Below are 6,292 nucleotides of genomic sequence, written 5' to 3' on the forward strand. Positions count from 1 at the left end.
GCACACGGTGTCTATTAATGTGTAGACATGTATAAATAAGAGCTTAATAAAGATGCTTAATTTCTTAAGAAATAAACAGGTGGAGTGATCTTTATCAAAAGTGGATGTTGCATCTGTGGCTAAACCCCTGTACCCAAAAAAACTTTAAAAATCTACTGTGTGTGAGGCTGTGTAAGTAAAGCTTGCCCTTCACACCTGCGTGTAATAAACCATTTGTTGGGGGTTGTGGATTTGGCACCTCAGCATTGTGAAAGTGGGGAAACATGTTTCTGGCTGTGCATAAGATTTCTGCTTACAACTTAGAATCTCAGTTCTAAATGAAATTCAGATGTTTTTTTAAGTATGGCTAATGTATTAATTGACTTCTAAGGCGCACACACACACACACACACACACACACACACACACACACACACACACACACACACACACACACACACACACACACACAGAGAAGAAGAAGAGGGGGTCGTTTTACTACACATCATAAAAACGCAATCATTCATCTTCCAACTGTATCTTTCTGTTCTGGCTTTAGAGTCATAGGTTGTTTACTGAGCCGTACTTTGGGAGTCATACTGTTGTGATACTGAGGAGAAAAGGGTAAGGTTTGATAGACTAAACCCTTACACACATAACTTGAAAAACCTAAAGAGTGTGTGAGACTGCTAGCTGTGTTGTTCAGCATTAAACTCATCTACAAATGTGTTAGTAAAGAGCGACTTGTACTTCTGTCCCATTAAGCAACGGTTTAACAAATTTCACTGCAAACTATAAAAGGAATCTGGATTTATATAGAACATAGTAGTGATGGATTAAGTGCAGGAAACACTAGTATAAGGTGTCTATTGAACAAATCTCCTTCAGCGTTCAAAATGACCAAAGTGAGGCCTACAGGCGTTTCTCTCGGTTGGTTGTGTTCAGGGAAAAAGCAGCTAAATACACTGAGATTGCTCCCCATTGTTAGTGAGTTAACTCTGGATATCTGTAGGTTTTGTCAAACTTGGAGTGAACAAAAGCAGAAAAACAGTAAAAGATGCAGACGGTGGAAGTCTGGTTTATTTCATGAACACAATGAAACATTTTACAGTCCACAGAGCAAAGTAGCATACATGATAAATAGATACACATAACATGAGAAGTAAAACTCGTCGTCTTACCACATGTTATATTCTGTAAACTTAAAATAACCACAGAAATTAGAGTTTAGTGTTTTAAAGTCATTATTAAAAACATGAGTCAACATTACTGAAGTGACGCTTTAACGATGCGTCTTATCACCGTGTTTATGATGATAAAACATGTTCTCTCGTTAGTAGATGTCAGCGCTGTCACTTGTCATGAAAATGTCCAGAGCCAGGGTTCCTCTTTAATTACCATTGATCGTTAATAGGGTCACAAAAGATTTGTCACATTATCCCCATAAACAAAATGCTTTTATAGAAATCATTGTGATACAAATATTTAGATTCTTGATTCACAATGTGCACGAACTCAAAATCTTTAGAGGTTCATATTTATAAAGTATCGCAAATAATACATTTATACCATTGTATGAGCTACACTTCTTGTAAAAAACTGATTGAAAAAAGCTCCTGTCGTGACCTTCCTTCTGTGAGGACACACACACACACACACACACAGAGAGAGAGAGAGAGAGAGGGGGAAGATCATTAGGATTGGAGGCGTTTTTGGATTTTCTCTTATTGTTGGCTTTACAGTCACATAAAATTCATTCCAATTTTTTTTTTGCCTTTGCTTCAATTAAGGTGTTTCTTTAAATCTACAGCAGCTTCCTTTTCAAAAAGTTTACTGACATAGTAAGGAAGTAGCTAGGGAACTCAGTAAGTATGAGCAACAACAGCTTAGGGACTGTTTCTACAATAAAGAGGAATTCATCATCATCCGCAGTTCATCAAAAAAAAAAAAGTGCCATTAAAAACAATTCAGCAGATCCTCAAAGTATGGATACAATCTGTTTTCAGCTGTAGAGGTACGCTTCATGTACTTATCAACATGCAGTTTAGAGGCTTGCATTAGAGTGCTTTGGTACTTGGGCCTCTTTTATTTAGCACGGTTATACCATTGTGTATTTAGCTATATAAATATGCTCAAGAGTCTATTGTATGTTTGTCATGCAATTAAAAATTCAAAAATATAATTTTTAAATCAGTAACTTTGCAAATTTAGAGGAAATGTTTTTGGATAACAAATGTGTCACATTTTCAACAGGGTTTGAATAATCAGCGTTAACACAGAGACATTTATGCGCTGGGTATAACAGACATCCTTACCTTGGAGCAGAGAAACACGGTGTATTGTTGCTTTTCTCTATTGTATAAGCAGCGCCCGACTGTCAGAAACGCTCTGTGCGGGTAGCAAAGTCGGATCCGACGCACATCCAGGAATCCGTGTGAAAGAAAGGTCTCGCTGCAGCTAGGCTCTCAGGATAGTCAGGCTTTTATTTATATTTGCATTCTGGTGCGTTAAAGCAGCCTCTGTGTCCCGCTTGGATCCTCATTCCGAAAATTCAGATATTTAAATAAAATGGTGAATTGGCTAGTGATGAGGAGCCACTTAGATCCGTAAAATGAGGTTTGATTAAATTAAACTCTTATGAACAGCTATGAACTCTACCTCTCTGCTGATGTGTTCCAAACAAGCAATGTTTTCTACACGTCCAAACTGTGTGCTAACTACCTCACACCGCTGTGTCTGGGATCCGAAAAAATAAAAAGTTAAAACGCTATACCTTGCGGCAGTTGTGAAGTGCTGAGGAAACTACTGTGTGTCTGATGGGGTGTTTTTATATAGGTGGACTTGGTTTCAGTTGGCCTCTGACATGATAAGATAAAATAAAGGAAACTGATTGTAATGGAACTACAGTGCTGGGATGCTCTTGATAAGGCAGCCTCTTTTATTGTTTTATGACTTGTTTTGCTGACTGTTGAGGGCCTAACTGTAACCAACTCTGTCTAACTGTTGCAGAGTTAAGAATCTGTAGTTTTTAGAAGTAACACAAGAAAAGTTTATTTCTAAAGGAATACCTGTTGTTTGTGGTGCTCTATTTAAAACTATTAGTGTCATGAACCAAAGTTCAGCGCACAAGCTGGACCCAGAAGCAGAGCCAACACACACAGGAGTACGAGAAAATAAACTTTATTTTAACTGAAGGTGTCCCGGGAGGGTAGAAGGAAAACACGCGTGAAACTTGAGAAACCAAGGGACCGGGAGATGAGTCGCGCAGGAACGCCGAAAACGGGACTGTGGGAGGCTGCAACAGAAAAAGGACAAGAATTATTGGGGAGCGGGGAAATAGCAGCATACGTGGGGGAAGAGTATGAGTCTTACGGTGACAGCGGGGCCGTGGGAGCCGGAGGGAGGGGTGAGGGTCCGCGCTAAATTTGCAAAGTTACTGATTTAAAAATTATATTTTTGAATTTTTAATTGCATGACAAACATACAATAGACTCTTGAGCATATTTATATAGCTAAATACACAATGGTATAACCGTGCTAAATAAAAGAGGCCCAAGTACCAAAGCACTCTAATGCAAGCCTCTAAACTGCATGTTGATAAGTACATGAAGCGTACCTCTACAGCTGAAAACAGATTGTATCCATACTTTGAGGATCTGCTGAATTGTTTTTAATGGCACTTTTTTTTTTTTGATGAACTGCGGATGATGATGAATTCCTCTTTATTGTAGAAACAGTCCCTAAGCTGTTGTTGCTCATACTTACTGAGTTCCCTAGCTACTTCCTTACTATGTCAGTAAACTTTTTGAAAAGGAAGCTGCTGTAGATTTAAAGAAACACCTTAATTGAAGCAAAGGCAAAAAAAAAATTGGAATGAATTTTATGTGACTGTAAAGCCAACAATAAGAGAAAATCCAAAAACGCCTCCAATCCTAATGATCTTCCCCCTCTCTCTCTCTCTCTCTCTGTGTGTGTGTGTGTGTGTGTGTCCTCACAGAAGGAAGGTCACAACAGGAGCTTTTTTCAATCAGTTTTTTACAAGAAGTGTAGCTCATACAATGGTATAAATGTATTATTTGCGATACTTTATAAATATGAACCTCTAAAGATTTTGAGTTCGTGCACATTGTGAATCAAGAATCTAAATATTTGTATCACAATGATTTCTATAAAAGCATTTTGTTTATGGGGATAATGTGACAAATCTTTTGTGACCCTATTAATGATCAATGGTAATTGAAGAGGAACCCTGGCTCTGGACATTTTCATGACAAGTGACAGCGCAGACAACTACTAACGAGAGAACATGTTTTATCATCATAAACACGGTGATAAGACGCATCGTTAAAGCGTCACTTCAGTAATGTTGACTCATGTTTTTAATAATGACTTTAAAACACTAAACTCTAATTTCTGTGGTTATTTTAAGTTTACAGAATATAACATGTGGTAAGACGACGAGTTTTACTTCTCATGTTATGTGTATCTATTTATCATGTATGCTACTTTGCTCTGTGGACTGTAAAATGTTTCATTGTGTTCATGAAATAAACCAGACTTTCACCGTCTGCATCTTTTACTGTTTTTCTGCTTTTGTTCACTCCAAGTTTGACAAAACCTACAGATATCCAGAGTTAACTCACTAACAATGGGGAGCAATCTCAGTGTATTTAGCTGCTTTTTCCCTGAACACAACCAACCGAGAGAAACGCCTGTAGGCCTCACTTTGGTCATTTTGAACGCTGAAGGAGATTTGTTCAATAGACACCTTATACTAGTGTTTCCTGCACTTAATCCATCACTACTATGTTCTATATAAATCCAGATTCCTTTTATAGTTTGCAGTGAAATTTGTTAAACCGTTGCTTAATGGGACAGAAGTACAAGTCGCTCTTTACTAACACATTTGTAGATGAGTTTAATGCTGAACAACACAGCTAGCAGTCTCACACACTCTTTAGGTTTTTCAAGTTATGTGTGTAAGGGTTTAGTCTATCAAACCTTACCCTTTTCTCCTCAGTATCACAACAGTATGACTCCCAAAGTACGGCTCAGTAAACAACCTATGACTCTAAAGCCAGAACAGAAAGATACAGTTGGAAGATGAATGATTGCGTTTTTATGATGTGTAGTAAAACGACCCCCTCTTCTTCTTCTCTGTGTGTGTGTGTGTGTGTGTGTGTGTGTGTGTGTGTGTGTGTGTGTGTGTGTGTGTGTGTGTGTGTGTGTGTGTGCCTTAGAAGTCAAATAATACATTAGCCATACTTAAAAAAACATCTGAATTTCATTTAGAACTGAGATTCTAAGTTGTAAGCAGAAATCTTATGCACAGCCAGAAACATGTTTCCCCACTTTCACAATGCTGAGGTGCCAAATCCACAACCCCCAACAAATGGTTTATTACACGCAGGTGTGAAGGGCAAGCTTTACTTACACAGCCTCACACACAGTAGATTTTTAAAGTTTTTGGGTACAGGGGTTTAGCCACAGATGCAACATCCACTTTTGATAAAGATCACTCCACCTGTTTATTTCTTAAGAAATTAAGCATCTTTATTAAGCTCTTATTTATACATGTCTACACATTAATAGACACCGTGTGCTCTGAGACATTATAGTCTTCTACTTCTGCTTCCATCGGTTTGCATTTTAAACTCCCAACCTTTCAGGTTGTTATGAACGGCTTATATTTCTAACATTTTGTGATGTAAAAGTGAACCATGTTTTTTTTTTTTTTTAATTTTCTGTTTGATGGAAGGCCTTAAGACACGAGTTATTTAAACAATTCTAAATGACCGTGTGATGGCCATAGTACTTTATGTGGGCCAAATGTGTTAAGGATAATGTTTATCAATGTAAAACTGCAAAGAACCTTTGAATAGATTATAACATTTTGTAAACAGATACCTCAGAAGCTGTACTGGTAGATCTATGTATGTAAGGTAAAACTTTCCACAGTACTTCCACTTAAGTAGCTAAACACATAAAGTCACCCTTACCAATAATCCACTGCTCCTTGAAAAAAAGTAGCACAAACAGACGACTGACTGAGCAATGATAAGTAGAGCTACCCGAGGCCGAGACTCAAGCAGAAGAAAATTAAAAGTTGTTGTTTTTGTGGCTCGAAAAATTAAAGAATGTATGTTTAATAATTCAACAAGACCCGCACCTTCAACACATGTACATTCAAATTTTGGAACAGGCTCAACATTGCTGCTGTTCAATAGTTTTTATCCGTTTGAAAAAGTCATTTTACGGCTTTAATGTTTCCAGGTGATAAGGAGAATGAGTGCATTTCAAATGTGCGTCCAAA

General features: G+C 37.7%; 1 long non-coding RNA gene across 1 annotated transcript; it reads right to left on the reverse strand.

Annotated features, from left to right (window-relative positions):
• Positions 1-1,041: 1,041 nt before the first annotated feature.
• LOC145425457 (uncharacterized) lies at positions 1,042-2,854 on the reverse strand. The gene is made up of 2 exons (XR_013906146.1): positions 2,295-2,854; positions 1,042-1,612 (listed from the first exon to the last, which is right to left on the reverse strand). It is a non-coding gene; the product is annotated as an uncharacterized LOC145425457 (long non-coding RNA).
• Between the last annotated feature and the right edge of the window lie 3,438 nt (positions 2,855-6,292).

This window comes from Astatotilapia calliptera, chromosome 3 (assembly GCF_964374335.1).
Source record: "Astatotilapia calliptera chromosome 3, fAstCal68.1, whole genome shotgun sequence".
Taxonomy (NCBI): domain Eukaryota; kingdom Metazoa; phylum Chordata; class Actinopteri; order Cichliformes; family Cichlidae; genus Astatotilapia; species Astatotilapia calliptera.